Source organism: Primulina eburnea, chromosome 8 (genome assembly GCF_022965805.1).
Source record: "Primulina eburnea isolate SZY01 chromosome 8, ASM2296580v1, whole genome shotgun sequence".
NCBI lineage: Eukaryota > Viridiplantae > Streptophyta > Magnoliopsida > Lamiales > Gesneriaceae > Primulina > Primulina eburnea.
In genome coordinates, this window is record NC_133108.1 from 2,112,526 (window position 1) to 2,126,572 (window position 14,047).

The 14,047-nt window shown below is 38.0% G+C and overlaps 1 pseudogene; it reads left to right on the forward strand.

The window, feature by feature from the left end:
• The first annotated feature begins 5,648 nt into the window (after nucleotides 1-5,648).
• LOC140837929 (histone deacetylase 19-like) lies at nucleotides 5,649-8,165 on the forward strand (annotated as a pseudogene).
• Nucleotides 8,166-14,047: the final 5,882 nt, after the last annotated feature.

The window sequence follows — 14,047 nt, forward strand, 5'->3', positions numbered from 1 at the left end:
ATCACTCAATCAAAGCAAACTCTCGTCGGTGATTGGAACAATTTATCCTACACGATAGTATCTCAATTTAGTTTTTTCTGTTCTTCGTTTTTGTCACACTCAAGCATCAAGATTATTCAGAAAATAAGAATGGATCAAGAATTTACGTGGTTCGGTTTTTCAACCTACATCCACGGCAGCCAAGAACAATAGAGTTTATTATCAGAATCAAGAAGAAGTTTTACAGAATTTTTTCCCTCTCAACTCTCGTCCCTTTTTCTCCTTTTTATCAATCTATATATACAAGTGTGACTTTCATATAGGTAACAGAAGTTGCTGTCAAACCGTTGCAGCAGTTGAGAGCCTTATATTCCCTTTCATTCTTTCCTTGATTCTTATTTCCAAGGTCACACACACACACACAGGGCCAACCTTCAACAATTCTCCACCTTGGCTCTGCTTGTGATTGATGTATTCCCACCTTGTCTCCTCCTATAGCTCCTGACTGCTCCAGCCCCTGTCTTCTAAGTCTTTTCAACTCTGACCAAGCTTAGACATTTCTTAAACTTGGAAACAGGTAGTACCTTAGTTAAAACATCTGCAGGATTGTCCTCTGAGGCAATCTTTTCAATTTGGACTTCACCTCTTGAGATGATTTCTCGTATGAAGTGGGCTTTTATATCAATGTGCTTGGACCTCTCATGATACATCGGATTCTTCATGAGATATATTGCACTTTGGTTGTCACAATATACAACCATGTTTCCTTGTTGTAGTCCCACTTCCTTTATGAAGCCTAGAAGCCATATTCCTTCTTTTATTCCCTCGGTTGCTGCCATATATTCCGCTTCTGTTGTTGACAAAGCAACTACCTTTTGTAAGGTGGCCTTCCAACTGATAGCTCCACCAAATGCTGTAAAGATATATCCAGACAGAGATTTCCTTGTATCCATACAACCTGCAAAGTCAGAATCCACATAGCCTTCAACAACTCTAGATGGATTCCTTTCTGCTATGTAACTAATCCCAATGTCCTTGGTTCCATTTAGATATCGGAGAACCCACTTTAGAGCAGCCCAGTGCTCTTTCCCTGGGTTAGCCATGAACCTGCTGGTTACACTGATTGCATATGCTAAGTCAGGACGAGTGCACACCATACAGTACATGATGCTGCCAATCGCATTAGCATAGGGAACTTTCTCCATGTATTGTATCTCTTCAGCTTCATGTGGTGACTGAGAGGCCGTGAGCTTGAAATGTTGAGCTAAAGGAGTGCTCACACACTTGGAAGTTAGCATTCCATACTTGTTTAAGATCTTATTTATATAGTCTTCTTGAGACAACACCAGTTTCCTTTGTTTTCTATCACGCATAATATCAATGCCCAAGATCTTACTAGCAGCTCCCAAGTCTTTCATTTCAAACTCCTCACTGAGTTGTTGCTTCAACCGGTTTATCTCCCTTTTATCCTTGCTGGCCAGAAGCATATCATCCACGTACAACATCAGGAACACTTGGCTTTGGGTTCCAGCAGATTTAAAATACACACAGCTATCATGTTTTGATTTTGAATAGCCTATCCCTGTCATGAATTGATCGAACCTTTCATACCATTGTCTTGGTGATTGCTTTAGGCCATAAAGAGACTTCTTTAACAAACAAACTTGACCTGGTTTACCCAAACTACACCCCTCTGGTGGTCTCATGTAGATAGTTTCTTGAAGTTCCCCATGTAAAAATGCGGTCTTCACATCCATTTGATCCAATTCCATATCATGCTGAGTTACAATGGCCAGAAGCATTCTTATTGAAGTTTGTTTGACAACTGGAGAGAATAATTCATTATAATCCACTCCTTCCCTCTGAGTAAACCCCTTGGCCACTAACCGAGCTTTATATCTTGCATCCTCAACTCCTGGAATCCCCTTTTTTCTTTTAAAAATCCATTTGGATCCCACCAACCTTTGGTTCTTAGGTGTGTCAACCATGGTCCAGGTTCTGTTTTTCTTTAGGGAGGACATTTCATCTTCCATGGCATCAATCCATTTTTGTTTCTCTCTGCAAGTTACTGCTTCTTCAAAGGTTATTGGCTCCACCTCATCTAGGTCACTTGCAACTAGAAGAGCAAAAGCCATAAGGTCAGCAAAACCGAATCTTTGAGGTGCTTTCACTGTTCGTTTCTGTCTATCCCTCACAAGTTGATAATCTTCTGAGGCCTTTTCAATTAGTTCTCCCTCAGTCTGTTCAAGTATATCAGATTCTTTTACTTCCTTGAGTTCAAATTCAGACATTGGAACAGCTTGTAATTTGTGTTGCTGAATTTGATTTTCTCTTCTTGATCCAACTGGAGTTTTGAGTGGAAATTCCATTTCATTGAACCTGACATCTCTGCTAATGAAACATCTTTCATTTCTAGGTTCAATGCACCAAAGTTTATATCCTTTAACTCCCTCCGGATAACCCAAGAAAATACACTTTTGAGCTCTTGGTTGTAATTTATCCTGCCTTATGTGAGCATATGCGGTACAACCAAAGGTTCTTAAGTTTGAGTAGTCTGAGGGTTTACCACTCCACCTTTCCTGTGGTGTTTTGAATTCTATAGCAGAGGAGGGACACCTATTTATTAGGTAACATGAGGTTTGAACTGCTTCTGCCCAGAACTTCCTTGACAATCCTGAGTTGGCAAGCATGCTTCTTACACGTTCAAGGATAGTTCTATTCATTCTTTCCGCAAGACCGTTTTGCTGTGGCGTTCCAGGTACTGTAAAATGTCTGGAAATCCCTTCATCCTTGAAGTATTGATTGAATTGATGAGAGCAAAACTCAAGTCCATTATCGGTGCGGAGTTTCTTTACCTTCCTTTCTGTTTGTTTTTCCACCCTCATTTTCCATTCCTTAAAGGCTGTAAAGGCTTGGTCCTTGCTCTTTAAAGTAGTAATCCAGAGTTTCCTTGAATAATCATCGATTATAGTCATGAAATAACTGGAACCACCTCTGGATTGCACCCTTGAAGGTCCCCACAAATCAGAGTGTATGTAATCAAGAATCCCCTTTGATTTTGTGTTAGTAGACATGAACTTAACCCTGTGGCTTTTCCCATATATGCAGTCCTCACAGAACTCAAGAGGTCCTACCTTGTCACCACATAACAGATTTTGTTTGTTAAGTTCAACCAATCCTCGTTCACTTATGTGCCCTAGTCTTAGGTGCCATAGTTGTGCCTTATTTTCAGCTGTGATACTTGAATCAATTTGGCCAACTATTGTTTCTGCTTCGAGTGAGTACAAACCATTATTTTTGGTGCCTTTCATGACAGTTAAAGATCTTTTTGAAATCTTCATGATTCCAGCTTCGATCTTTACGTTGAAACCACTGGTATCAAACATTCCTATGGACAGTAAGTTTCTTTTCAATTCAGGGACGTACCTTACTGATTTGATTAGTCTTTGGCACCCGTCCGGAAGTTTTAGCATGATGTTCCCAATACCCAGAATTTTACATGTTTTATTATTTCCCAAAAGTACAAAACCGGTTTCTCCTTCAACTAGATCACGAAACCATTCCTTTTTGGGACACATGTGGAATGAACATCCAGAATCTAATACCCATGATTCATTAGATTCTGATACGGCAGCAACCAAAACATCCGCTGAGTCATAACCATCACTCGCAACTGTTGCATCACCGTTTTCCATGTTCTTCTCTTGATATCTTTTCTTTCTTTCAGGGCATTCACGCTTAAAGTGTCCTTCCTTATGACATATGTAACACCTCAACTTTCCTCTGGATTTTGATCTTGATCTGTTTCTTGAATATTTTGATTCCTTCTTGATCGATCTTCCTCGGGCCATTAAGCCTTCACCATTCGGATCCTTCTTTGTTTCATGTAGTTTCTGCAATTCTTTTGAGTTCAGAGCCGATTTAACCTCTGCAATTGTTAATGATTCATTTCCATAAAGCATGGTGTCAACAAAGTGTTCATAGGACTTTGGCAGGGAACTTAATAGCAGAATTGCATAATCCTCCTCATCGATTTTGATATCGATGTTCTTGAGATCAAGGACGATTTTATTAAAATCATCCATGTGTTTCCTCAAGTCCTTTCCTTCTTCCATGCTGATTGTATAGAGACATTTCTTGAGATACAATCTATTCGCCAAAGATTTCTTGAGATAAAGAGTTTCCAATTTCTTCCACACCTCTAGAGCTGTGCTTTCTTCCGCGACTTCTCGCAGTACCTCGTCGCCAAGACATAGCAGAATGGCACTATGGGCCTTTGCTTCTGTTTCCGCAGAAGTCTTCTTTTCCTTCTCGTTGATACTTTCTTCTGGTTTAATGGCATCAAATAAGCCATTATGCACGAGAAGGGCTTTCATCTTGATCCTCCACAAACTGAAATCGTTTGTGCCAGTGAACTTGTCAAGATCAAACCTCGAATTCGCCATATCTTCGAACCTGGCTCTAATACCACTTGTAGTGATTTACGATCACTCAATCAAAGCAAACTCTCGTCGGTGATTGGAACAATTTATCCTACACGATAGTATCTCAATTTAGTTTTTTCTGTTCTTCGTTTTTGTCACACTCAAGCATCAAGATTATTCAGAAAATAAGAATGGATCAAGAATTTACGTGGTTCGGTTTTTCAACCTACATCCACGGCAGCCAAGAACAATAGAGTTTATTATCAGAATCAAGAAGAAGTTTTACAGAATTTTTTCCCAATCAACTCTCGTCCCTTTTTCTCCTTTTTATCAATCTATATATACAAGTGTGACTTTCATATAGGTAACAGAAGTTGCTGTCAAACCGTTGCAGCAGTTGAGAGCCTTATATTCCCTTTCATTCTTTCCTTGATTCTTATTTCCAAGGTCACACACACACACACAGTGCCAACCTTCAACAAGTTTCTCTTAACATTTTGAAATGGTTTTCGTGATAATTATATGCAGGGAAATATTTTTTTATGTTTCTTCGTCTTATCTTTAACGGTTTAGTAAACCTTTTTCCAGGAAAGTAAACGATTTGCCTTGTATTACTTCTGGTTAGGTTAAGATGAAGTCTTGATGTTTCTGAAAGTGGGAATCAATAATTGAGACATTTGTCAACTTCTGAGTTCTTTTTTTGGGTTAAATGATAAATGTGCTTCGGTTTGATACTTTTGGTTTCCTTATCTGAATGTGATATCTGTAAAACAATCAGAATTGAAGCTTCATTGAGTTTCACCGCAGATCAGCATCTTCGTGTTACAATTTTGATGTACAAACTCCCTACAAAATTGGCATATTCTTCCTTAAGTATTTAGTTTGTTACACCGCATGCTTTCCATATCTCTAGATTTGCTAGCTTTTCTCTAGATGCGGTTTTTGGATATTCGTGTCTTGTTCTGGTAGGCTAAAAATAGTATATAAAGAATTAAACTTATCAGAAAAATACTGATTCAATTGGAATATATTTGGATGTTCCTGTCTTTCCATAAAAATATTGTTTTAGTTCCGTTCGATCCTTTAGCTTCCTGCACCAGCTACATCAAAGAAACAAAAAGAAAAAAAGGTGTAATTATTGCATTGGCTATCTATAAGATTAGGGACAAATTTGACGTGATGTAATTCTATCATCACGGATTCTATTATGTATCATGCATGTTCTTTCTGTATGCAGATTGGGAAATGGAATCTGGTGGTAATTCCTTTCCATAAGGAGCAGACGGGTCTAAAGAAAGTTTGCTACTTCTACCTCCCGGAAGTTGAGAATTACTATTAAATAATCACCCCAGAGGTACAGGACATTTAGGGGACCAGCTAAGCAGATTTACTATAGGGCTAGATTGCCCTGTATTTGACATTAATCTTTGTCCTTGTGTCGAACATATGCGGAAGGTTCCGATCCATTGGCGGAGCAGTGATGTTAAATCATGGACACTGTGACATTGCAGTGACTTGTGCTTTTAAAATTAAGGCTTCTGGATTCTGCTATGTTAATGATCTCGTGCTAGCGATTTTAGTGCTCCTCAAAGCTCATGTTTTGAAACCATTCTAGTTGATTAGGGAGCATTGTATACTTAGAATTGCTGATAAATCCGTTCATTTCCCATTTTGTGGTATATATAGAAGAATGACCAACCCATCCTTGTCTGATTGACAAATTTGCAACAATCAAGTTCTTAACATAAATGGATAAGGCAGGTAAGAAAGTTGAGAATATATGATCTATTGATTAAATTGCGGAACCAAATGCATGTTTTAATAGTTGTGCTATATAAGCAACCACAGAGTATGGCTTAAATCTTTTATATCATACATACACTACAAGAAAATACACATTCAACAACACATCAAAGATAACGGTTTTTCACCGTCGTCTTTATACGTCTACGACCACGGTTTTTCACCATTGTTTTTGAACACACCCTTTAACCATATGACCTTTAACAAAGGTTTTACAAGCCCTACGACATGGTGAAAAACTGTAGTCTTTAGCCTTTTTTTGGTAGTGATAAGCATTAGCATCACGTTTTAATAGTCGTGCTATATAGGCTGCCACAGTACAGGACAAGTGGATAATTGTTGCAACCCACACATGCATATCATAAGTGGTTAACCAAGTGTCATCGTTGTGCTGACGGTTGGCAAAAGCATCTCCCTTTGTTATTACAGCGTCTTCATTGAATTTTCTATTCTGTATGAGGATTCAAGTTGAGGTCGTATATGTCATTTTAAAAATATGCAGTCTAGAAGCAAAGGCTGTTGCTCTAACAGAAGCTGACATTAATCTCGTCGGGAACACATGTTGGCACGCAAAATAAATAAAAAAGATCAGACTGTTGTGTGAATTTGAATATTGAATGAGATGTCAGAATTTGAATTACACTTAAAACTATATGTAGCAAGGAAAATCACACGTGAAGCGACTAAATAAAATCTAATCTAAGTGATTATGGCATAAGCATGCATGCATGCACATGGCATTAGGTTAACAGTTAGAGTGATCATACAATACTGACTTTTTCTTTGCATGGCTTGACAATGTCATCGTTCACCAAATGTTTAATAAGTTTTCAAGTACAACCCAAATTTATCTCTATATGAACAGTAATATAAGTAATAATTTTATTCACAAGCTAGCTAGCTCAAAAAACTAAGTTAATTAGAAGAAAGAATTCGTATACTTGGTTGCTATGATCCTGTTCAGGTTCTAGAAATAAATTGCTGTAGAATCTAGTAATATAACTTCCCCCACAAGTACTGAAATATCACAGTGGCAGCGTGTAAAAAAGTGGTAGCACTAGTTTTGGAAACTCTTTTCTTCCGTCATAACCAGTTTTTGGCAATATTTCAAGCTTTTCTCAGTCCTTGTAGTTTAATATGCTTTACTTCTGCAGAAACACGTGGACATTGATATTCACCATGGTGATGGAGTTGAGGAGGCTTTCTATCTAAGTGAGGATTTATTTCATCCTATTCATGTGGGCGTTGTTCTCATGATAGGGTGGATGGTTAAGATTTGTCCATGTATATATAGAACCCACTTTTTTTTTTGAAATTTTATGTGTGGCAAGATCTTACCCGTTGAAATGAAGTGAAGATAGTGCCCACAGAGATATGATCTCATTAACCGTGAGTGAGAGTCATGACTATGTCATTTCACAAATTCCGAGATTATTTCCCTGGTTCTCGAGATATTATTCAAGATATTTGATGTGGAAAGGGGAAATAATATGTTCTCTTAGGCACCGTGTAATTCACGTGATAGGATAAGTAATTATAAATTATATATAATAAGAGTGATTATAAAATGAAAGATAAAAATAAATAACACTTTGTGATAAATTATATGATATTTAATATATTTTAAATTCAGGTGTATGATGAACGAGCTTATCACAATCTTAATCATGCACACCAAACAATGACTTAAAAGACGTAATTGACTACGAAAGCTATCAATCCTTGTTTAAGCCAATAATGGCTCAAGTGATGGAAGTCTTTAGACCTGGAGCAGTTCTCTGACAGTGTGGAGCCGACTCCTTATCTTGCGACAAATTAGGCTGCAGGTTAGAGGTCACGCAGGTTGCGTCAAATTTATGAAATCTTTTAATGTGCCACTTCTTTTGCTTGGTGGAGGTGGCTAGCTACAAACTCTCTAATGTTGCTCGTTGCAGGTGCCATGAGTTACATCTTGAGTAAAAATTTGTAGTTTGTTAGGTATTATCAATTGCTCTCACTCCTGTACGTGAATGTCAAGTGGCACACCTACGGCTGCTTTTTGGGCCGTCATTGCAAAATTAGTGATTCTGTACGTGCCATATTTCATCGTGAAGAAGACTGGGTTGTAACATTAATGTAACTTATGTGTGACCTTGCTAATTATAAGCATAACAATATCGAACTTTATGTGCTAATTATAGCCCATTTTTTATTTACAGGACTCAAGCACGACATATTGTTTAAGAGGAACTGAATATCTTACAATTATTTTATTGATATAAAATAGATAATTTTTTGACATGGTAATAATTATTGAAAAAAATGTGTCATTTTTTTTTTTTACCAGTAGTGTTGATTTGCATTGCACACGTCAGCGATATGTCGATACAACATTAGCGCCAAATCGCTGTCATAGTGGAGAAATGACTATAATTAACGTACTAAGACTGAAATTAACAAGGTAGAAGACTAAAACACAATATGTAAATATATATAATAAAAAATACAATTTCGTTTTTAAGTTACTAGACTTTGGTAACTGAAATTATTTGTATTGATCTTATATCACAATGCATGCTAAATGGAATAAAAAGGTACTCTCAAAAGTGGAATTATACACAAAATATCTTACATGTTATGTACCTTTGTCTTATTTCATGAGACGATAAAGCTTAGATCCTTTGTCCTGTAAATAATATTTTTTTCAATATCTTCCTTTTTTGCCAAAAAGATATATAAAATCTTATGTGTATGAGATTTCAAAGTTTACCATTATTTATAATTAATTTATGAGCCTCAAATATTCACAATTCTAGAATCTTTTGATATCTTAATTTTTTATTAAATTGCTTATGTAATTTTAGTTGTTGTCAAATGTGCATGTATTAAAATATAATGTTTATAATATGTTCACATAGGTAAAAGGAGAGAGATCCTAAAACGTGAGGACATTAATTTTTATTCATTGCATAATTTTCGTTTTTTTTCTTGTTGGTAGTCAATTCACAGTCTTATTCCATCAATTTGTATTTTTTCCTAATTTTTCCACATCGTGTGCTAATAAGACGTCATACATGTTAGCAACTTTTGGTGTTTTCGACGCCACTTCAACATTCCGATGAAATATGAATTAAATTAAAAAAAATTCAAGTTAATTAGTTGATTAAAACCGTGAATCGAATAACAAGACAAAAATTGAAAAACATTTTAGTTATAAACCAAAAAATGTGATTTTTCCTAGAACTATCATAAATAATTGAAAGTCTTACAAAAGCGAATCATGTGTATTTAGACAAATCTTGCTTTTGTAATGCACGTTTCGGGGCTATAGATTTCTGTCTAAATTCATTGTACTCGTGCTAGGATCTGAATGCGCTTTTTACCAGATATTGGTGATGGGTCATGTAGCCACAATTTTTTGTTTTGACATTAAATTTATTTATCACTAACCTTTAGAGAAGTCAATTTGTCGCTTTAATGCACATCAAGATCGGTTGGCTATCTGTTGTCGCGTTTAGTGTACATCCCCGATCCTATATGTTTACCCGATAAAAATCTATGGATATATGGGACATAATTGAAGACTATTTCAAAGAGTGATAAATACGTAATTTGTCTCACAAAATACGACACGTGAGACCGTCTCACACAAGTTTTTGCCTCGAAATAGTACAATATTTTTTGGAGACACCTTTACAAAGATGTTGCACTTGGTGCAACACGATAGAATCTTTATACGAAAATTTACATTTTTTGTCCTGCATCTTTTTGTTATGCTGATTCTCCATATATATGGTTAAATTTCAGTTTAGTCATGTATCTTTCAAATTTATGAAAATTTAGATCTTTTTTTTCCACGAGAGTGTGATGTTGCTTATGTCGGTTTATTTCATCCAACCCATGTGGGTATTGTCCTCATTATAGGATGGATGACCAAGATTTGCTCATGCATATATAGGACCCACATTTTTTTAAAAAAATTGTATGTGTGGCAAGATCTTACCCGTTGAAATAAAGTGAAGGTAGTGCCCATAAGTAGGATCTCATCTACCGCTTATGTCAACGACACGCCAAAGCCACATCGAGAAAATACCAAAAACCTGTCGGCAATATATGATTGGCTGCTTTGGTCAACATATTTGGAAGCATTAATGAGGGAGTGAAGAATTCATTCTTTGCGGCGGAGAATTCAGAAAATGAAGGAAACACGTTTTCATTAAATTACACGTTCAATACGCGTAGGGAGCTCTATAAATAGAGCTCACCACCCCTCATTCTAAATCATCCCTTCTTCGAGTTTTCTCTCATCTTATAAGCATTTAAGTGCTTAGTTCTATAATATTTGTGAGGTGTTTTGTTCTCCTGTATTAAGAGAGTGTGTGTTCTCTTTGGAAACACAGTGAGTGAGTTGTACACCACAAAATATTATAGTGGAAATTCTTTTCATCTTGCCCGTGGTTTTACCCTAATAATTTTTAGGGGTTTTCCACGTAAATCTCGGTGTCCAGTTTATTCTTTATTTTCGGGTTTTATTATCTCAAATTCCGCACGTGGGACCAACAAGTGGTATCAGAGCCTTGGTTTAAAATTTCCTAAAATTCTGAGTATGCTCTGTGGTTGCAGTTTAGACTGATCTTCCACATCAGAAAAGATTTTTCGAGATTTTTTATTTAAGGCGGGATTATTTTGTCCGGTCTACTAAAATTGTTGTAGACATAATGGCGGGAAGGTACGAGATAGCAAAGTTCAACAGAAGCAATTTTATGCTGTGGAAAATAAAGATACAAGCAATTTTAAGAAAGGAGAATTGCTTGGCGGCTATTGGAGATAGACCGGTGGAGATTGCGGATGATGGAAAGTGGAATGAGATGAATGACAACGCTGTTGCCAATTTACACTTGGCTATAGCTGACGAAGTTTTGTCAAGTATCTCTGAGATAAAAACAGCAAAAATTATCTGGGATACTATGACAAAGATGTACGAGGTCAAGTCCCTACACAATATGATTTTCCTAAAGAGAAGACTTTATACTCTTCGGATGGCGGAATCCTCATCGATGACCGACCATATCAATACACTAAATACTCTATTTGCCCAACTCACTTCCATGGGGCATAAAATAGGGGAAAATGAACGTGCGGAGCTTCTACTTCAAAGTCTACCAGATTCATATGATCAACTTATCATCAACATTACCAACAATATTCTTATGGGCTTTCTAAGATTCGACGATGTCTTAACTGCGGTTCTCGGAGAAGAAAGCCGGCGCAAGAATAAGGAAGACAGGTTGGTTACTTCGAAGCAGGCAGAGGCTTTGCCGATGATAAGAGGAAGATTTATGGACCGTGACTCCAGTGGGAGCCAAAGACGAGGTAGATCAAAGTCGATAAGTAAGAAGAAAAATATTTACTGCTTTAAATATGGCGGTAAAGGGCACTTCAAGAAAGAGTGTACGAGTATCGAGAAGAGTTCTCAAGGAAATGTGGCCAGTACTTCAGGTGGTGGTGAAATATTATTCAGCGAAGCGGCAACTGTTGCGGAAGGCAGGCACAAATTTTGTGACACATGGATAATGGATTCAGGAGCGACGTGGCATATGACGTCTCGGAGAGAATGGTTTGATCATTATGAACCAATCTCAGGTGGATCTGTATTCATGGGAAATGATCATGCCTTGGAAATCGCTGGGGTCGGTACTATCAAAATTAAAATGTTTGATGGCACCATTCGCACCATACATGAGGTACGACATGTGAAAGGACTGACGAAAAATCTTTTGTCCTTGGGGCAATTGGATGACATCGGGTGCAGAACTCGGATCGAGAACGAGATCATGAAAATTGTGAAGGGAGCGCTTGTGGTTATGAAGGCGGAAAAGGTTGCTGCAAATCTGCATGTACTTTTGGGAGAAACACACAAAGAGGCAGAACTAGCTGTTGCATCAATTGGTTCAGGAGAAGAATTAACAGTGTTATGGCATAGAAAGCTCGGGCATATGTCAGAACGGGGGTTGAAAATTCTCTCAGAACGGAAGCTGCTGCCGGGACTTACAAAAGTGTCACTACCCTTTTGTGAGCACTGTGTTACCAGTAAACAACACAGATTAAAGTTTGGCACTTCTACTGCCAGGAGCAAAAGCATATTGGAGCTGATTCATTCGGATGTTTGGCAAGCACCGGTAGTATCCCTAGGAGGGGCGAGATACTTTGTCTCGTTTATTGATGATTTCTCTAGGAGATGTTGGGTGTATCCAATCAAGAAGAAATCAGATGTTTTCCAGATCTTCAAAGATTTCAAAGCGCGGGTTGAACTTGATTCAGAAAAGAAAATCAAGTGTCTGAGGACTGACAATGGAGGAGAATATACCAGTGACGAGTTTGATGCATATTGTCAACATGAGGGCATCAAGAGACAGTTCACGACAGCTTACACACCTCAACAGAATGGAGTGGCGGAGCGGATGAACAGGACCTTGTTGGACAGAACAAGAGCTATGTTGAGGACTGTGGGTCTAGAAAAGTCATTTTGGACGGAAGCAGTCAAAACCGCTTGTTATATTATCAATCGTTCTCCTTCAGTGGCGATTGATCTGAAGACTCCGATGGAGATGTGGACCGGGAAGCCGACGGATTATTCTCATTTGCATACATTTGGAAGTCCGGTGTACGTTCTGTACAATGAGCAAGAAAGATCAAAGTTGGATTCGAAATCCAGAAAATGTATCTTTTTGGGTTATGCTGATGGAGTTATGGGGTTTCGCTTGTGGGATCCTACTGTTCACAAGCTTGTCATCAGCAGGGATGTTATCTTCGATGAAGATAAAGTAAAGGGAGACAAAGGCAAACTGAATTCAGAAACTACTATATTTCAGGTGAAAAATAAGACAGACGAAGGTCAAATTTCTTGTAAAGCAGTACCAGAGCACGAAGAACAAGAACATGTTGAGTCTGAGGTTTCCAATGTGAGGCAGTCAACTCGAGACAGAAGACCACCAGGTTGGCTTTCAGATTATGTCACTGAAAGCAACATTGCATATTGTCTATTATCAGAGGATGGTGAGCCATCGAGTTTCCACGAGGCTACTCAAAGCTCGGATGTATCTTTGTGGATGATAGCAATGCAAGAAAAATTGGAGGCATTAGACAGGAATAAAACTTGGGATCTTGTTACACTACCACGAGGGAGGAAAGCCATCGGAAACAGATGGGTCTATAAGATCAAGCGTGATGGCAATAACCAAGTGGAGCGGTATCGTGCTAGATTGGTGGTAAAAGGGTATGCTCAGAAAGAAGGCATTGACTTCAATGAGATATTTTCTCATGTGGTTCGGCTTACAACAGTCAGAGTGGTGCTGGCATTGTGTGCGGTGTTTGACCTACATCTAGAACAGCTAGATGTGAAAACGGCATTTCTTCATGGAGATCTTGAAGAAGAAATCTATATGCTCCAGCCAGATGGTTTTGCGGAAAAAGGCAAAGAGAACTTGGTTTGCAGGTTGAAGAAATCTCTGTACGGTCTCAAACAGGCGCCGAAGTGTTGGTACAAGAGATTTGATTCCTATATCATGAGCCTTGGATACAACAGACTGAGTGCAGACCCTTGTACGTATTTCAAGAGGTCTGGTGATGATTATATCATTTTGCTGTTGTATGTGGACGACATGTTGGTAGCAGGCCCCAACAAAGATCAGGTTCAAGGATTGAAGGCACAGTTGACTAGGGAATTTGATATGAAGGACTTGGGACCAGCAAACAAGATTCTAGGGATGCAAGTTCACCGAGATAGAAGTAACAGAAAGATTTGGCTTTCCCAAAAAAATTATTTGAAGAAAGTCTTGCAACGCTTCAACATGCAAGATAGT